This window comes from Alexandromys fortis, unplaced genomic scaffold (genome assembly GCF_014885135.2).
Source record: "Alexandromys fortis isolate MF-2015 unplaced genomic scaffold, M_Fortis_MF-2015_v1.1 scaffold_45, whole genome shotgun sequence".
Classification (NCBI taxonomy): Eukaryota; Metazoa; Chordata; class Mammalia; order Rodentia; family Cricetidae; genus Alexandromys; species Alexandromys fortis.
The window spans coordinates 9,067,983-9,088,424 of NW_026067926.1; the positions used below are offsets into that span (position 1 = coordinate 9,067,983).

Sequence of the window (20,442 nt, forward strand, 5' to 3'; positions counted from 1 at the left end):
GAATTCGAGGCCAGTCTGGTCTACAGAGTGAGCTCCAGGTCAGCCAGGGTTACACAGAGAAATCCTGTCTCAGGGGGGAAAAAGAAAGAAAGAAGGAATGAAGGAAGGAAAGAAGGAAGAAAGAAAGGAAGGGAGGGAGGGAGGGAGGGAGGGAGGGAGGGAGGGAAGAAGGAAAGGAGGAAGAGAGGGAAAGGGAAAGGAAAAAAAAAGCAGAAGAGGCAGGGAAAAAAAAGTTAATTACCAAATGCTCAATACAAGAGGCTACGGAAGTTGCTCAGTAGTTAAGAGTACTTGATGCTTTTCCAGGAGACCCAACTCAGTCCCTAGCACCCACATCAGATTGCTCACAACTGTACAAAACTCCAGTTCCAGAGAAAATTCTGGCTTCCACAGGCATGCATGTAGTACACAAATACACACAAGGACAAAACATCCATATACATAAAATCAAAAATAAATCTTTAAAAGCAAATAAAGCAAAGGGCTGCAGAGCTGGTCAGCAGTCGAAAGCATTTGCGATGTTCAGAGACATCTAACAGCTCACAGTCACCTGCAGCTCCAGTTCCAGAGGATTTGGTGCCCTCTTCTGGCCTCTGTCAGTACGGCATGCAAATGTACAGACAGACAAAGATAAAATATATAAGTATTAAAAATAAACAAACAACAATTTTTTTTAAAAAGTGGAAAACCAGCCAGGCTGGCAAGATGGCCCAGTGGGTAAAGGCATTTACTAGCAAGACTGACAGCCTGAGTCTGGTTCCTGGGACCCATATTGATGGGCAGGAGAGAACTAAGCACTGAAAGCTGTCTTCTGGCCGCCACATATGTCCGATGCATATGCACACTCAGAGAATGAATGAATGAATCTAAAAAAAAACAAAAACAAACACAAAAAACATCCAGGCAATGATGGGGCATGCCTTTAACACTAACACTCAGGAGGCAAATGTAAGTTTGAGGCCAGCCTGGTCTAAGAGAGTTCCAGGACAGTCAGGGCTATATAGAGAAACCTTGTCTCAAAACAAAACAAAACCATAAACAGCCAATATCTGCTTTCAAATAAATAGGTCAATAAAATACCAAATAGGCCAAGTGTGATGGCACACCCCTGTAATCAAAGAACTCAAGAAGTAGAGGCAGGAGGATTGCAGCAAGTTTGTGGCTAGCCTAATCTACATACCAAGTTCCAGGCCAATCAGACTATATAGAAGAGACTGTTTCAAAAAGACAATAACAAAAAGGTGTGTGTCTATTAGGCAGGACGCTGAAGAGGTTTCTGTAGTGTGGTGATTATTACGCTCAACTCTCACAAATAGGAGGTCAGAGGCTAAAACAAAAGAGTAAAAGGTTTCAAATATTTTGAATACTGTAGTTCAAGTTTTATTCCATTTTCATAACTATTCATAGTTATGAAAGTCTCCTGCAAGGATCAGAAACGACCACTATCTGACACTACATGAAGGCTTATGTTAGGGGTCAGATCAAGAATAATGCTAAGGACATGCAAGGATCAGAAACGACCACTATCTGACACTACATGAAGGCTTATGTTAGGGGTCAGATCAAGAATAATGCTAAGGACATGCAAGGATCAGAAACGACCACTATCTGACACTACATGAAGGCTTATGTTAGGGGTCAGATCAAGAATAATGCTAAGGACATGCAAGGATCAGAAACGACCACTATCTGACACTACATGAAGGCTTATGTTAGGGGTCAGATCAAGAATAATGCTAAGGACATGCAAAGCATGGAGAAAGACGTACAGGAAGCAGAAACGGTACACAGAAGTCACAGAGCAGGGCTGAGACCCGAAGTGACTGATGCCCAATTGGCAGGCTACCTGTGAGCAGCTCCTTGGAAGAAATGCAAATTCCCAGTCCTATGCAGACCCTGTAAACCAGAGACCTGGGAAGGGCCCCACAATCTCTTTTATCTAGCCCTACAGCTAACTCTGAAGCAATAGAAACCACTGCCCTTCATCACTTCGCCTTCATCTGCTCTACTGTTTAGAATGTTTGTCTTCAAGGTAGTTTGGGGACTGGGGGTGTAACTGAGCAATAGAGCACTTGCCAAATATGCACAAGGCCCTGGGTTTCATCCCCTGCACTAGGGGAGGTGTAGCCTACTGAGCCAAATGTAGTAATAGAAATTAATACCTAACAGTAGGGCATAATCAAATTTAGGTCTATATTCTTTGTTTCCATTTTTGTATGTAGATGGGGTGTGTGCACGTGGTGGCCAGAGACTTCACAAGCTGCCCACCTTGTTTTCCAAGAGAAGGTTTCTCATTGGGGCCTGGAGCTTGCTAGGTAGACTTAGGGGGCTGGCTAGGGATCTACTTGTCTTCACTGCCCCTTTGCTGTGATTACAAGCATTTGCCACCAAGCCTGGCTTTTTATGTAGGTTCTGGGAGTCAAACTCAAATCCTCATTCTTGCACAATGAACACTCTGCCAACTAAGACATCTCCCCACTGCCCCTTAGGTCTACACTCCAGTGCTAGCTGTGACACACCTGTAGGTAGCTGTGTCATCACAAACCAGCCACGGAACTTCTCTAACTTGGGGGATTTCTCTAGACCTTACTATAGGTCCTTTATTGAGATAAGGGTCATGTGGACCAGGCTTGTCTCAACTTTCTGTGTAACCAAGGATAACCTTGAATTCTTGATTCTCCTGCCTTTTACAGGCCTGGACCACCACATCCAGTTCAACCTCAGTATTCTTTAAGTTTATAAATCCCACTATCAAATTAGTGGGTGTCAGAGGCTGTGGGAGTTGCAGCAGGTGACAACTAATGTCCAGATGTCAACCCACCAGAGGAGTGATTCTCTGATGGAGAAGCCCATCCAGGCAAGGCCTACGGGACCACTGATTCAGGAAACCATTGCTCCTGTCTGTAACTTCACATGGGCAAAAGTAGCTATGGTGTCTCCCCAATACCTGCACCATAGTACATGTAATCTCATGATTGCATCTCAATCTTATGGCACATATATCCCTGGGTGGTCAGGAAGATGACTTCTCATTAAGCACTATAACTTTAATATATAGAGAGTATACTAGGATATGTTTCATAACTAGAGCTATTGTCCAACAAGGACTGTAAGACACTTAAAAGCCTGCCTTGTTCCTCTTAATTAGACAAACACAAGGAAACAACCATTTCCCCCCAATCTAAGACAAGCTACATACAATTAGCTCATTTTCACTCAGAGCAAGTTCAAACTAGACTAAATGTTTCTGTATATGGATCATAAGTTAAAAACTTTACAGATATGCACAACATCAGATTGGCAGATGTCTACCAAGGTTTATTAGCACAAAGCAAGCTAAAAGAATCGGATCAATTCTTCGCTTGCCAAGTCTGACTGGTAAGACCCGACTCTCTGTGCAGATCTCTCTGTAGCCTGTCTCACCTGGGCACTGTGACCCAGCCTCTGGTCACAGTCTTACACCTGGAACCTTGAAACCTTGTGTTGCCATGGTAAGTGGCTCGGATCCTTATCATTCACCCAAGAAATGTGCTATGACAATGAGATGTAGCTCATACAATTTTTTTTATCTTTTCACCTTAAGCCTCCTGAAGAAAAAAATGTATTTAAGCTAGGTGAACAGAGAAGCAGGGGCAACTGGAACAGAGAATTGAAACAAGGAGAACTAGAAAGAATTAGAACACAGAAGAAAATAAGAAGACAGAAAATAGACAGAAGAATAAAGAACATGACTCGGACAGCACATGTGTGAATTTATTCCATAATCCCTCAGATAGAGAACTTTTAATCTCAGTTTTGCTTCGCTGTGGACTTCTTCCACAAACTCTTGAGGTGGCTTTGAAGAGCTGGCCTCTCGGGCTATTGTTAAGTGGATAAAGCAAAGGTCTTTTCTGGCACCTAATCAGAAATACCAATAAAACTGCTGGGGGCTGGAGAGATGGCTCATTGGTTAAGAGCATTGCCTGCTCTTCCAAAGGTCCTGAGTTCAATTCCCAGCAACCACATGGTGGCTCACAGCCATCTGTAATTAGGTCTGGTGCCCTCTTCTGGCCTGCAGACATACACACAGACAGAATATTGTATGCATAATAAATAAATAAATATTTAAAAAAAATAAAACTGCTGTACTCAAACCAACTATATAAAACTACTAGGTTCAACAATTTACAAAAACCTTTAAATTAAACCTCTACTTGAACAGGGCTTATGGAGCAAGCCTAACATTATACTGGTAAAGCAAGAGGCCTGGGTACCAGTGCTCGTACACAAAAGCCAACCACAAGAACAGCATAGGACGACTACCAAAGGAAGTTCCTATAGAGAGACAACTGGAAAAGAGGTAAATCCAAGAAAATGCCACACTCTGGAAACAGAGGCTCTGCCCTAACTCCTGGCTTGCTTTGGGTGGACAAGAGCAATGCTTAGGCTGAGAAGATGATGGGCCTACATTCAATCATTCTGGGTCCCGTTTTAGTTTTACACGGCTCAGACAATTCATCATGATATGCTATTTAAAACTAGTGGCTATTTTGCTCTTTAGTAATTTTGAAAAGTCAAAGATTGAGATTTTTAAGGAGATATCTGTGGTTTTAAAAAGCAAATACAATGATAAATACAATCAAGAGCAAAAGGGACATACATTATACAGGTCAGTCCAGGTAAAATGCCTCCAATAGGAAAATCCCGAGAGAAGGAAATTATCACTGCTCAGGGATGAGGGCATGGGAGAGGGAAGCAGAAGTAAAGGCTACTGGGGAAAGAATTTATTTAGTGGAAGGAAAATCTGTTAAGGCAGATCGAGGGGACAGCTGTACAACATCAGAGTGTACTAAACAGCAGTCAACTGAACACTTTAAATCGAGATAGATTGTAGCTCAGTATGGGGATATATGCTGTAGCCCAGTTTCTGGAGGCTAAAGCAGAAAACCTGTTAGCTTGAGGTCAGTCTGGACTACACAGTGAACTCCAGATCAGTCTGAGCTACACAGTGAGATGGTGTGTGGGTGTATGTCTATGTGTGTGTGTCTGTGTGCATGTGTGCCCGTGTATGTGCCTCTGTGTATGTGTGTGTGTAAATTACATGATATAAAATCATTTTTCAATTTTTTTTATTGGTACCTGGAGGTACAGCCATGGGTGCTGGGAACTGAACTCTTATATTTTTGGTTGTGAGCTTAGCCTTTAACGGCTGAGCCCTCCCTCTAGGCCTCATTTTTCAATTTTACAAAAGGGATACTGCAAAAAAAATTCCAGCTAAATGTTTTTAATGTGAAGAAAAGATAAAATTTGTAACCCATGCTTGGCATCTATACTAGCCATGCTTTATAATTTTGTATTGTCTAAATTTTATATTCTTAGCAATTTCATCTTTTGTTCTGTCACTAACAGGAAAAAAAAACATGATCTGCTTTCTTCATAATTGTCTTGACAATTCTTTTAATTTTTATTTAAGCATGAGGTTATATAAATTTAAGATCTTCTAGCCTTTTACTATTTGAGTGACTTTGTGTCTCAATTTACCTTAGGCCAATTTTACTTGAAACCAGCACTGCTAAGCCAGTTCCATTTCCTATTTGTGTGCTAATATGATAAGATAGGCGTGTACACACACACACACACACACACTGTTATGTACAGCTGACAACCTCTGCCCCTGTTGTTGTTATTTATTTATTTTGTCTGTGTGTGCGCATGTACCACCATGAACGTGTGAAGGTCGCAGGACAGCTGTTAGGAGGAAGTTCTTGCCTCCGTTATGCGAGTACAATCTTAGCCTTCTTTTTTTTTTTAATTTTCTTCCAGATTTATTTATTTTATGAGTGTTTTTGCCTGCATGTATAGCTATGCACCACATCCATGTAGCGCCTGAGGAGAGCTCAGAAGAGGGAGCTGGATACCCTGGAACTGGAGTTACAGACAATTGTGAGCTGCCATGTGGGTTCTGGGAACCAAACCCGGTTCCTCTGCAAGAGCAACAAGCGTTCTTAACCACTGAGCCATCTCTCCAGCCCCATCTGCCTTCTAATTCAAATATGTCCTGTTTAAATTTACTCAGATTACTGATTCTGTACTTATCAACTTAATACATGATTCTTTAGCTTAATAACTTAGAAATCAGGGACTGCCTTTCAGTTAATTGAAAAAACTGATTGTCCAGGTGGTAACAGCCACACGGGCTTTACTGCCTGGACGTCATACGCTTTGTTGCAGGCTTTCTTACTGGCATGACCTCAGACTTTTCACATTATTGCTATGTCTTGCTGGTCTGCTCAGTGCTCCATGCCTGCGACCATAGCACTCAGAAGGCTGAGGCAGAAGGACTTGAGAGGGTTTAAGGCCATCCTGGACCACAGACAAGAGGCTGCAGGCACAGTTCCATGGTGGAGTGCTTGCCTGGCACACACAGAGCCCTAAACTCAATCTCCAGGCCTACCAAGGGAAAAAAAAAAGCGTTATAGTCTGGCATTCAAGTATTCTTCCATAAGCAGAGGAAATGAAGCGGCTGGGTGAGGCAAACACGGCTGTGAGAGGAACAGCCTGACCTTCTCATTTGTGGGTACTAACTGCTTTACCAGACGCTGGGCAGGAAGCTAGAACACAAAGTCGTGTTACCCTACATTGTGAGACACAACAGAGTTCCCCACGAGAAGCCTGAGCACAGCCGAGGGCAGCAGAAACTGACTACAGGCCCGAGAGTGTTTTCCCAGGTACTGGCTGATGTGACAGATGTGCCCACCACTAGGGCAAATGTCAAACTGTCAGCAGTGCCCCCCTAACACGGAGCAGATGTTTCACAACTTCCAGCAATGTGGCTGAGAACAGAACTCGGGGGTAGAGTGTTTATCCAGCACGTGTCCGGCAAAGGGCTTGATCCCAGAACCGCAGGGCGAGGGACAAAAGCTGATTTCAGTCAAGGAGAGACACTGACAGACTTCTGACGCTCTCTCACACGGCTCGAAGTAGTAACACTGAAGTGAGAAAGAGACCGGCATGGGAGAACGGGCTTTTGCTTTTTATATAGCTCAGGCTGGCATCGAACTCACGGTGACCCTCCTGCCTCAGCCTCCTAAATGTTGAGATTACAAGTATACATCAGTATACATAAATTTTAAAAACATTTTAAAACGTTTGTTTATTTATTGCTTGTCTGTTTTTGGGTAAGCTGATGTAAACAACCAAGAATGACTTTGAACTTCTGATCCTCCTGCTTCTACCTTCCGGAGTGCTGAGACTATAGATGGACACTGACATGCTCAGTTTATGCAGTAGTGGGGATTGACCCCAAGGCTTTGAGAACACTAGGCAAGCACACTGCAAACTGAGCCACGTCCCAGGCCATTCCCTTCGGTTCCTGCAGACTTGTTTATTGGAATGCTCATTTTGTCATCCCATACAAGATATTTCAGCGACAACTGTGAATATATCTACGGTGCAAGCCTCTTTTCGAGAACACTGAATCCAGTGGGTCCACAGGCTGGGATGAACTCAGGGCTTCTTGTATCCAAGTAGGCTCTCTACCCACTAAACTGCATCTCCAGTCCGTGAACGGTTTTTAGAGCACTCCACTGAAGGACAATCAGAAAAATAGCTGGCCAAAGGCACTGATACATTACGTCTGAAATCACAGGGCAGTCTCCCAAAGTTGTTACAGTGTGCTCTTGTGGGAGAGGCAGTAACACAGCTAAGGAAGAGTGGCTAAATCTGGGCTGAACGCTGAAGAACCTGACCCAACCTGCCGAGCATGTTAGCTTAGCTCCTGAAGCGTTCTGACATCATGTGAGCGAGCAGTTAAGGAACGAGACGCCTGGGAAAGAGCACAGATTGGCGGTGTTCTTCCACAGCTGACAGCTGTCAGTGCTTTCGGTTAACAAACCGTTTAAAGAGTTTGGGGAAGAACACACAGCTGAAAGCAGTCTGCCAGCTTATGGTCACACCAAGAAAGTTCCAGCACCAAAGCATGTGAAATCGAAGTTATAGGATTAGAAGAAACGTCCAGGTAATGGGGCCTGACAAGAAAACACAGGACTGGGGAGATGGTGCAGCAGTTAAGAGCACTGGCTGCTCGTCCAGAGGGCCAAGGTTCAAGGCCCAGCACACAAACAGGAGAATCACAACTGCTGGTAACTCCAGTGCCCAGGGATCTGACACCCTCTCTGGCCTCCTTGGACACTGCATGCATGTCATATACAGACATGCAGGCTAAACAGTCATACATAAAAGGAAAATAAATACATCTTTTTATAAATGCTACACAAAATCTGTATGTCTAAATTAATCTTTAAAAGCTTTCAGTAAGCAAAATGGAACTGTGCATGATACGGCTTGTATGGCTGCCCCTGTTTTCATCGGCAGCATTATTTTTCTACATGTCATACAGCCATGAGTCCATCCTATCAATGAAACACAGGAATCCCAAATGTGAAATCTACCATCTCCTTTAGGATTTTCTATCTACTTTGCCTTTTAATATTCACTGCCTCTCATTTCTTATTTCATGTGGAGATCAGAGATAACCCGCAGAAGCTGGTTCGCTCCTTCCACCACCTGGGTCGATGAACGGAACTCTGGTCCTCAGGCCTGGCAGAGCGCCTTCACCTGCTGAGCCATCACAACAGTCCTGCCTACTTCCTTCTGATCAATGAACCATTCTCGCCGGGCAGTGGTGGCGCACACCTTTAATCCCAGCACTCTGGAGGCCGAGGCAGGAGGATCTCTCTGATTCTGAGGCCAGCTTAATTTACAGAGCAAGTTCCTGGACATCCTATCTCAAAAAGTAGATAAATAATAAAAACCAATGACAATGACAACAAAAAAAAAAGGAAGAAAGAAAAAAAGCTACTTAAAACATATCCCCCATTAGATTTTAATCTTTTCGTGCTCATTCTAGATATAACTAGAACAATTAACTTAAACATTGCTTAGGTCCTTAATAAAGACTCGGTAAGCCGGGCGGTGGTGGCGCACGCCTTTAATCCCAGCACTTGGGAGGCAGAGGCAGGCGGATCTCTGTGAGTTCGAGACCAGCCTGGTCTACAAGAGCTAGTTCCAGGACAGGCTCCAAAACCACAGAGAAACCCTGTCTCGAAAAAAAACCAAAAAAAAATTAAAAAAAATAAAAAAAAAGAAATGGAAAGTGTCCACATCCATTAGGTGGAAAAGAAACGACAGAAAAATCTCCTGAAACACCAACATAACGTCAAAAGTGACAGATCCATTTACAGACTTCCGTCAACTGGGAAATGTATGAATGTCTCCCGGGAGAGCTGAGGGAAGGGAGGGGTAACCCAGTCTCCTCCCCTGACCAGGTCAGTAGGCGTGGCCATCTTTCCTTTGTCATTCCTCAGCTTCCAACACAGACCTCGAAGAAGACAATGTGCCAACTGCTGACCAGCAGATGGAGCCAAACATTACAGGCTGACACTAAACTCTCTAAGGGCAGAACAACCTAAAGTCCATTCAACTCCCTGTACAGTCCAGGCTGGCCTCAGATTCAAAGCACTCCTGCCTCCCCCTTCCCAGTGCTGAGCTCACAGGCAGGAGCCACCAAGTCTAGTAGGATGCAGTATGATGTGACTTTTTTTTTTTCAGATTGCCTTGAACTTACTATATAGCCAAGAATGAACTTAAACTCCTGATCTTCCTGCCTTCATCTCCTGAGGGTTAGGACTACAGGCGTGCATCTCCGCAGCCAGTTCATAAGGTGCTGGCAGCTGAACCGGGGGCTTGGTGCATGCTGGGCAAACGCTTGACAAATGAGTACATCCCCAGCCCCATGATAAGACAACATGAAAAACATGAGTCCAGGAATCAGAGCCTTCCCCTAGGGATCCAGTAAACCCAAGACAAACCTCCCAAGTTCCAAGTCCAGAAAAAACAAGTCAAGGCTCTGAGTCACACACAGAGCCAGATTTCTTAGCTGTGAAATCACTCAAGTAGTCAAGCAGTCATCCAGTAAGTATAAACTGTGGGGTGTGTGTGTGTGTGTGTGTGTGTGTGTGTGTGTGTGTGTGTGTGTGTGAAAGAGAGACAGAGAGACAGAGAGAGAATACTGAGTGGTGGCATGTGTTCACATACAGGCCAAAGCGCTGGGGCTACAAGTACATAAGAGATCCTGCCGAGCTTTTACCTGAGTTCTGGGGATTTGAACTCAGATCCTCATGCTTGCACACCAAGCCTTCTTATCCATTGAGTCATCTTCTTAGCCCTGCCCCTGTCTTTATGAATCTTTTTCCTTCCTTCATTTTTTTCTTTTAATTTTTTTCCCTCCCTTAATCCTCTCTTTTGCTCTTCTTTAAGGTTGAAGTGTGTTTTCTTCAAACAAATGTTTATGTGTTAAGTACCCACATCAGATATTACAACAGAAAGCAAAGATAAAGAGGACAGATGCCTCCTCACTGTGGAAGCCTTTAATATAGTAAGAAAGGCAGTTGGTTCAATAAGCAATTTAGAGTGGGGAAAGTTACTTTAAAAACAATACACAAGCCGGGCGGTGGTGGCGCACGCCTTTAATCCCAGCACTCAGGAGGCAGAGGCAGGCGGATCTCTGTGAGTTGGAGACCAGCCTGGTCTACAGAGCTAGTTCCAGGACAGGCTCCAAAGCTACAGAGAAACCCTTTCTCGAAAAACCAAAAAAAAAAAAAAAAATACACAAAACAGCCATTTTTCTGTTAATGAAAAAATTGGCAAATTCTATTTATTTATTCATTGAGTTTTGTAAATGTGGGTGTTTTGCCTGCATGTATGTCTATGCACCGTGTATATGTAGTACACATGGAGGCCAGAAGAGGGTGTCTGATCCCCTGGGACTGCAGTTACAGCTGATTGTGAGACACCACGTGGGTGGTGGGGCTCGAACCCAGGTCCACTGGAAGAGCAGCCAGTGCTCTTAACTGCCAAGCCATCTTTCAAGCCCTGAAAAAAAGAATTTTTTTAAACTAAGCTGAGAGCCCAGCATGTAGTAGGCTAAGACTTAGGGATGGTAGCAAGTGTGAGGCTAGCCTGGACTACAGAGTAAGACCATGTCAAACCACCAAAGCGGACGGAAAGCTGAGATATTAAAGTGGTATTCAGGGATAGACACAGTCTGATGACTCAAATGTCAAACGCCTTTTAAATCCAACGAGGAAGCTCCAAACACTGCAGATGGGAGAGAGCTAGCTTAAGAGTTCCGGGACTGCACAAAACTAGGCAATGGTGGCTCCTGCCTGCAATCCCAGCAATAGAGAGGAAGAAGTTGAAGGGTCAGAAGTTTAAGGTCATTTTCAGTTCCACAGTGAGTTCGAGGCCGCTCGGAAGTTGTTAACACCATACCTGGCCATGCCCAAGTATTAAGAGGAAATGTACAAGAGCTTGTAAAAATGTAAACACACTTCATAGACATAAAATCTTAATCTCTCTTTATCTCCTGCCTATAAACACTAAACTCCTGAATGACTCTTTAGATCCTTCCTCACTTAAATTCCCTGAACTGCTGTTTCATTTTCTCAAGGTTGTTCATTTCAATTCACTTTTTTACACCAAAACAATGACAACTGAACCTCGTACCCCAGGCTAGCCTCCAACTCCTATCCTCCAGCCTCTACCTACCTCCAAAGTTCTAGGATTGCAGCTGTGTCCCACGACACCTGGCCATCTGAACCATTTAAATGACAGAATAGGGTGTATGTAAATGTTTACAAGAAAGCTTTAGAAAAAGAATATTGGCATGTCTTGAGGCTAGGTATATGTAGAGAGGATTTGAGGAGCATTGTGAGGTCCTGGTTTCAACTCTAATGCTGCCCCCCAAAATGGTATACTTAAATTATGCAAGGGCCAGTAGTGAAAAAAAATTTCATCGACGGGTTAAAAGCTAAGTGACTTTAAACAATCAGCTCCTTTCAACCAGCAAAGCAGGCAAGCAAGTGTGCTTTGTGACCATCCTGAATGCAAATACACCAAGAGGGGACACACTTATCACAGTCGCTTTTGATGACGGGTCAGGTGACACCCTTGGAAAAAGGTCTCTATCATCCTAGTGTCTGGCTTAGGTAACTGCCTGCAGCTGGATAAATGTCAGCTCACATCTACACAGCCATCAGTTGCACAACAGAAATCCACTGAGCGTGTATGGGTGGTTGTTTTTAAATAACCAGAACGAACCTCCAAACAAGAGAGAGGTGCCTCTGTCATGAATCACAAAATGAAAGAAAAACAGAGCCAAGCACCCGGACGTAGGCCGGGAATCACAACACCAGAGGCAGGTTCGTTCAACACCCTGGCTGTATTTTAAGTTCCAGACCAGCCAGAGCTGTCTCAAATAGCAAGATTCTGTCTCAAAAAAAAAGAGTTAGAAGGAAAAGCCAGTAACCCAAGAAAATAACAGAAAGGTAATATAATGAACACACTATTTCTTTCTCTAGGCAGTAGTCAGGCCGGAGGTCTGCACCCATCATTGACATCACTGCCAAGGCCCCAAGCTCAGAGGCGAGAGGAGGAAGCCCCCCTACCTGAGGCAGAAACTCCTGGTCCCCACTGATATCCAAGTCTTTCCTTCTTTCTCAGTGGTACAAACCCCACTTTATCGAAGGTAGTCACATATCCAGCTATGCTTCTTTCAAGCCTGAGCTTTCAGTTGAGAGAGTCTCCAAAGAGACAGAATGCATTTTTCTTTGTCTTTCTCCTGCTGCCTGGAACCCCACTGTGACAGTGGAGGTCTGGCAGCCATCTTTGATTTTGAGAACTATGGGAAACTTAGGGGCAATAGATCAAGAACTAGGAGATTAGGTCTCTCAGACTACTTTATGAAGTCACTCTGCCTATTCTGAACTATGACTTCAAGAGATATTTTAGGGGCTAGAGAGATGGTTCAGTGGTTAAGAGCAGTGCCTGCTCTTCCAGAGGTCCTGAGTTCAATTCCCAGCAACCACATGGTGGCTCACAACCATCTGTAATGAGATCTGGTGCCCTCTTCTGGCCTGCAGACAGAATACCAAGAATACTGTATACCTAATAAATAAATAAATCTTTAAAAAAGAGAGAGAGGGAGATTTTTAGGGGCTAGAGAGATGGTTCAGCCCGAAGAGCACTGGCTACTCTTCCAGAGTACCTAAGTTCAGCTCCCAGCATCTATACAGCTGTTCAGAACCCCCTGTAACTACAGTTCCAGGGATATGACACCCTACTCCAATCTCTGGGACACTAGGCACATACATGGCGCACAGACATGAATGCAGACAAAACACACATGCACATAAAATAAAATTTAAATTTAAAAACAATTATTTTATAGACTAGAGAGATGGTTCAGTGGTTAAGAGCATTGCCTGCTCTTCCAGAGGTCCTGAGTTCAATTCCCAGCAATCACATGGTGGCTCACAGCCATCTATAATGAGATCTGGTGCCCTCTTCTGGCACCTGCATGGAGACTGAACACTGTGTACATAATAAATAAATAAATTTAAAAAAAAAAAAAAAGGAGAGATGACTTAGTGCTTAAGGGAACACACTACTCTTGACCTAAGTTCCATTCTCAGTACCTATGTTGGGTGGTTCACAATGGGGATCAGATTCCTCTGGCTTCTGGGGACACTCATGGGAACACATATATGAGTACACACACGTACATGCACCCCCCCCACACACACACACTAAATTAATTTCATTTTTAAAAAGAAGAATGACTTTAAGCCAGATGTGGTGCTGAATACTTGTAATCCCATCACACAGAAGGCTACGGCAGGAGAATTGCTGCCAGCTCAAGGCCAGCCTGGGCTACACAGTGAAACTCTGTCTTTACTTCCTCTCTGCATCTCCCCCCCATAAAGAAAGTTCTTTTAAACAAGAAAATAAATTGTGTGTGTTTAAGCCACCACTGTGTCTGGGTTATTTCTGGGTTATTTTGTTTTATTGTTGTTTGTTGTTTTTGTTATTGTTTGGGGGGGTTGTTTTTGTTTTTGTTTTATTTATTTTTGGTTTTTTGAGACAGGGTTTCTCTGTGTAGTCCTGGCTGTCCTGGAACTCACTTTGTAGACCAGACTGGTCTCAACCTCACAGAGATCCACCTGCCTCTGCCTCCCGAGTGTTGGGTTGTACACCACCACTACCACCACCACCATCAACATCAGGCTTCCACTACATCTGTTCCATGTTCTTCCCTGTGCTTTATTCTCGTTGGTAGCGGTAGTTGTTTTTGTTTCTCACAAAGACAGTTCTTAACCAAACACTTACCTTCAGACAGGCTGGGGGTTTTAGCTTTCTCTTTTTTTCTTTTTTTCACAGATGAGGCCACTGAGATCTCAAGTGGTAAGATGACCTATACAATATTAAGTCTGTGGAGAACAGGTCTTAGCTCCTTGTCCAATGTTTTTCTCTTGGAAAACTGACTCTTGGATTCTAAATGGAGAGAGAGATTAAATATAACAATGAATTATAAACTTATCCTTATTCAGTAGGAACAGTACACAAGAATGCCTGCTATTATATACATAGTATACAATTAGTAGGAAAGAAAGGTATTAAATTAGCAGGGCAAGGGAGCCTATGCCTTTAATCCTAGCACTGGAGGCAGAGGCAGGAGGAGCTCTGTAAATTTGGGGCCAGCCTGGTCTACAGAGTGAGTTCCAGGATAGCCACGGCTATGAAGAGAGATTCTGTCTTGGAAAATGGGAAAAATAAATAAATAAATAAATAAAAAGAGGGAAGGAAGGAAAAAAGGAAGGGAGGGAGGGAGGAAGGGAGGAAGGGAGGCAGGGAAAAGAAAGAGAGAAGTATCACGTTTTTATTACCTGTCAGTTTACTGGTAAAATAAACAGTCAAAGGCCAGAACAAACAGATTCTATTTACAATGCCTAAGCAGCGCGACACTGGCCAGAACTCAAGATAAGAGCATTAGTTTTTCTCACCATAGACATAAACTATACGGCATAGACTTCATGACACAGAGAATGGCTGCCATGTATTTAAATGCTTAGGGAGGGGCACTCTTTGAAAGGATTAGGTGGTGTGGCCTTGTTGGAGGAAGTGTGTCAATGGGGGTAAGCTTTGAGGTTTCAAAAACCTAAGCTAATAAGGTGAGCATCCAAACTGCCTAGATGCTCACCTTACTAGACCTGGATGGAGGTGGGTGGTCCTTGGACTTCCCACAGGGCAGGGAACCCTGATTGCTCTTTGGGCTGAGAGGGAGGGGGGAGGGGGACTTGGCTAGGGGAGGGGGAGGGATATGGGAGGCGGCGGTGGGGAAGAGACAGAAATCTTTAATAAATATATAAATTAATAAAAAAAAAAAAACTAAGCTAAGCCAGGCCCAACAGCTCTCTCTTGCTGCTGCCTGTGGATCCAGATGTAGAACTCTCAGCTCCTTCCACAGCACCATCTGCCTGCACACCACCACACTCTATACCATGATGACAGAGGACTAAACCTCTGGATCTGTAAGCCAGCCCCAATTAAATGCTTTCCTTTGCAGGAGTCACCACAGTCCTAGTGTCTCGTGACAGAAATAGAACACTGACCAAGACACAGGGTAACTTTTTCTTTGTTTTCTTTTTAAACATATTTGTTTTTATTCTATGTATATGTGTGAGTTCCTGCATGTAACATACATGTGTGCCACCTGGTAGTCCTGGAGGACAGAACTGGAGTTATAGGCAGTTGTGAGTTACCATGGTGACAAAAACCCAGGTCCCCTAAAAGAGCAACGAGGACTCTTAATCTCAATCCATCTCTCCAGCCCCAAGAGCAACTGTTCTGTTAAATCTCTAGCTGGGAAGTCAGGTATGGTGCTACTCTCCTGTTGATCCAGCTGGAAGGAGAAAACAGGAGAATCAAGGCCATCTTTGGCTATCTAGTGAGTCTGAGGCCGGTCTGGGCAAAAATGAGACTGTCTCAAAAAAAAAAAATTAAAAAGTAACGAATTCTTCTTTTTTAACTTATATTTCTTTGAGGTTTTCACATAATGCATTCTGTTTCTGTCCATCTCCTCCCATCCCAAATCTGCCCCAAACCAGACAAACAAAACAAAACAAAACAAAGCAAAAAAGAAGAAATGGGGGATTGTCATGGAAGAATTAGCAAATTCTTAATTTTAAGTATTTCTTTATACTTACCACTACCTTAAAACAATTAGCTTGGAGATGGTAAGAAGGCTAGAGGGTAAAGGCACTTGTCACCAAGCTCAACACATCTAAGTCTCAGAACCCAAGTGGTAGAAGAAGAGAACTGACTTCTGAAAGTTGTCCTCTGACATGGTACACATACAAAATAAACATTAAAATATTTTAATTAGCTTGACCCAGTTTGTCACAGGTCTGTTGTTGTTGTTATTCTATTTTATGTGCATGTGCCTATTTCTCTTTATGTGCACAATATGCATGCAGGTGCCTGTGGAAGCCAGAAGGGGTTGTCAGAGCCTCTGAAATGGAAGTTAGGCAATTGTGAGCAGGTGTGGGTTCTTGCAAGAGCAGCAAGTGCACTTAACCACTGAGCCATCTCTCCCTGCCACAGAGATCAAAACCAGTGCATTCCAAAGACTCAAAGCCTTTTCTGAAACCCTACTACATACAAGATACACATGTCTAAATCTTTCTACGAAGTTTGCAAAGAAAAGAAGCAAATCAAGCCTCTTCCTATTTTAGTAACAGATATCTGTTTAGGCGAATATGCAGGGTAAATTTTGTACATGACTTCAATACAACACTGATGAGCATACAGAGGGAAATCCCACATCACAGCACAGCATGTTAAAAACAAAGAAAGAAACAGCTTGTTGAACCCCAGCCTCATTCATTGGTTTGCCAGTTATTTGCACTTTCCCCACTCCTGCCCAGGGATAGAATGGATGCTAAAGCAAGAGCTCTCTCCCGAGATGGATCCTTAGTCTGTGACTTGGGTTTCTGAGCCTTGACTTTCCTAACCATAAAACTGAATGAAGCTGGGCAAGATGGCTACAACCTGTAATCCCAGAATTCAGGAGGACTGCCTTAAGTGTGAGGCCAACCTGGGCTACATACTGAGTGCCAGGACAGCCTGGGCTACATAAAACATGCCTTTTAAAAAACTAAATAAGATTAAATTTATCAAATTTTATTAATAAAATATAAATTATTTTCAACCCATTTTAATTTTTTAAACTTTTATTCGTGTGTGTGTGTGCACACACATGCATGCACGTGAACCTGTGCCTAAAGAGGCCAGAAAAGGGTGTCAGATCTGCTGCACTGGAGTTACAGGTGGTTGTGAACTGCTGGGCATGGGTACTGAGAACCCAATACAGAGCCTCTGGAAAAGTTAGCATTCTCAACTGCTGAGCCAGCTATCCAGCCCACATATTATCATTTTTAAGAATTCTTTCTTTATTTTTACTTATTTATTATTTATTTATTTACTTCATGTATATGGATACAAAGTCCATGACATTCAAACAGAAGTCAGAGGACAACCTGGAGGAGTCGGTTCTCTTCTTCCACCTTGCCATGGTGATGGGGATTGAACTCAAATCATCAGGCCTGGCAGCAAGCACCTTTACCCTCAGATGCATCTTGCCAGCCCCTTCAATATATGTTAAAAAATAAAAATAAAAAAACTGGCACTTGATCCTTCCAGCTCCCAAATACTCAAAGAAACATTTTTGCAGACACCAGCCACTAAAGGGTCCTTAGACAACAGGACACTATTTTAACATTTATTATTCTACCATTTGGCTGCAGAGACATACAAAACACACCCCAAAACAAAGACACTGGAACAAATGCCCATAATTAATAACCACGATTTGAAGTGCCCTAACTGCCTTCCTGGGATTTCATTTCCAATTCTATTTAGGGAAGACAAACCAACTTGGCACAAAGCAGGCTGAAAGCTGGGCTTGGTGGTGCACATCAATAACCCCAGCACGCAGGAGGCTGAGACTGAAGGATTGCCGCGAGGCCCAGGCCAACCTGAGCTACATGGAGGGTCTGAGTCTATCCTGTCTAAAACAAACAAACAAAAAGTATTCTGAAAGACTATACAAATTGTGTGAGGGTTGGAGAAACGGCAGTTGGGGGCGTAGGGGTTAAGGAGATGGCCGTCAGTAAACTGTTTGCCACGTAAGCATAGGACCTACCTGAGTGGATCTCAACCACCCACATAAGGAGCCAGGCAGGCTGCGTGCCTATAATCCAGCACTAGGGAAGAGACAGGAAGATCCCCGGAACTCCTTGGCCAGCTAGTCAGGCCACATAGGTGAGGTCCAGGTCTCAAAACATAAGGTAGAAAGTGATAGAGGAACTGAAAGGCACCTCTGGTCTACACACACACACACACACACACACACACACTATGAAGTACCTGGGGAGAACAGAGAAAAGTAAACACCACGGGGTGGTGGGTAAAATCAGAAGAGCCTAAAAACAGCATCTGTAAACCCACAAGGACACAGAGAGGAGTTTTTTAAAATTTATTTATGATGTTTGTGGCAAAGTCAGAGGACAACTTGCAGGAGTTGGTGCTCTCCTTCTACCATATGGACCACAAGGATCAAACACAGAAGGTCATCAGGCTTGCCTCAAAAGCCTTTATCTGCTGAGCCACCTAAATGGCTCTCGGAAAGGAATTTTTGACCCACACCAGACAAATGAGATGTTGGAGAGTTTCTGTGCTTACCTAATAACTAGAGTGACACTGAGATTTCATTTGTAATTATATATTTCCATGATTTTAATATTCTACATTATTAATTGTGTTAACCAAGGAACATGTGTTGGAACATTCGTTTATTATTTGCTGAATTTGCTTGAGTTTTATAAAACTATATCACAGTTTAAATGAGGAAAACTCCTGATGCAATCTCTAAGAAGGAAAGATAAAATAATCTGCGTATTACTAGCGTCCAGATACTTAACAAAAGCAAACAGGGAAGACCTTAAGAAGCAATTCAAATAGCCAAAGGCTATCTGGAACAAATGCTTATAAACCCGGTGCCACTTGACTTTTAGACAGTCATCTTTAGGGCTATCACTCAACATTTAAAGCTTTCCTATAGGAAAATCCCACAATCAAACATAACGTACTATAACAATTTCATTTAAACCGTGTGTGTGTGTGTGTGTGTGTGTGTGTGTGTGTGTGTGTGTGAACTGCTTGCTCCTCATGCTAGTATCAATTTCCTAAGATCGGTGCTCAGAAGATCCTCCTGCCTCGGGCTCCTCTAATAGCTGGAATTGTGTGAGTCACAGCTTCCTGCCTTTTGTTAAAATCAGGGTATGTTTTTTGGGGGAAGGGGGTATTTATATTATTCATCCACAAACTTAGCAGAGCCTTAAGTAAGAAACTTGGATAATAGCATTCAGTTTGTGTACGAGGTACATTAACCAGTATGAAAGGTATAAATCAACAGAACATGGGGTCCTCTTCATTTTCGTTCTCTCTCCCTCCACCCCTTTCTGATCTTGCAAAATAATTGCCATGTAAGACCGCTGCCTTCATCAACCACAATAACCACATCAGCCCACTGAGTTAACATTCAGCAGGTGCAACAAGAAAGTATCATCTTTCTCTTCCCCTAAATCGAAAGGGCTCCTCTTTCGCTTGATTTGTCACTTTGGGGCAAACGATACTACAGACGGCATGAACTTTCTCCTTAGTGGCAGAGATGCTGGCTTCACATACTCCTGGGAAGAGCTGTTCCTGGGCCTACCTTAGCTCCGCGGCACTGGTGATGCGGAGCATCTACACGGAATTGATGGGTCCAGAGCACTCACCCAGTGGGCATCCCACTCGCCCACCGACCCCGCCCCAGTCTGAGTCCAACACCTACCCCGCCAGCTGGTGCCACCGACCCCGAAGAAAGCCCAGGTACCCCGCAGCAAAAGGAGCAGTGGAGAGAACCCGGCGCTTGGGGCTACAGCTAGGAGACCCTCCCCAGTCCTGCCCGCCCCCAACTCGGCCCTCTAAGCTCACAGACTGAGCAGGGCAAGCGAGGACCTGCGTCCTCTCTCCCGGGAGCCGCCCAGCCTCCCCCGAGGTCGGGATTTGCACCCAGCTCCGCGCCACTGACCTTCTCGGCAGGGTCTCCGCGCGAGGCTAAGGCGACTGATGCCCGCCGCGCGCACACCGGTCTTTCCCAGCCCACGGCCCTCCGCCGCGCTCTATTCCACGGCCTCCTGCGCGCCCGCCTCCTGGTTGCCATGGTGACTGCCTCCGCCCCCGACGGTCGCTAATTGGTCCGGCCCCGGATCACGAAGGACGCCCATTGGTGAATTGGTCCAGGGACGAGCCTACGCGAAGGAGCTTGGGGAAGACCTAGCCAAGAGGGACGTGGCGCTCTCCGACGCAGGCGAGGAGGCCGCGCCTCTTCCCTCACTTGCTGTCCTGGACTGGCTTGTGGAGCGGGACTTAGGCAGTGAGGTGCTGCCTGGGGATCTCCCACAAAATCTGAGGGATAGTCAGGCTCTTGGTGTGTGGCCTGTGCCTGCAGCTCCCCGAGTG

The 20,442-nt window shown here is 44.2% G+C and overlaps 1 protein-coding gene across 1 annotated transcript in view; it reads right to left on the minus strand.

Moving 5' to 3' along the window:
* The window catches only part of Nucb2 (nucleobindin 2), a 35,776-nt gene extending 15,640 nt beyond the window's left edge, over positions 1 to 20,136 (minus strand). The window contains exons 1-2 of the mRNA XM_050143259.1: positions 20,012 to 20,136; positions 14,206 to 14,370 (exon numbers count right to left, since the gene is read on the minus strand). The gene's annotated coding sequence lies outside the window, so the exon portion shown is untranslated. The remainder of the gene's footprint in view (positions 1 to 14,205; positions 14,371 to 20,011) is intronic.
* Positions 20,137 to 20,442: the final 306 nt, after the last annotated feature.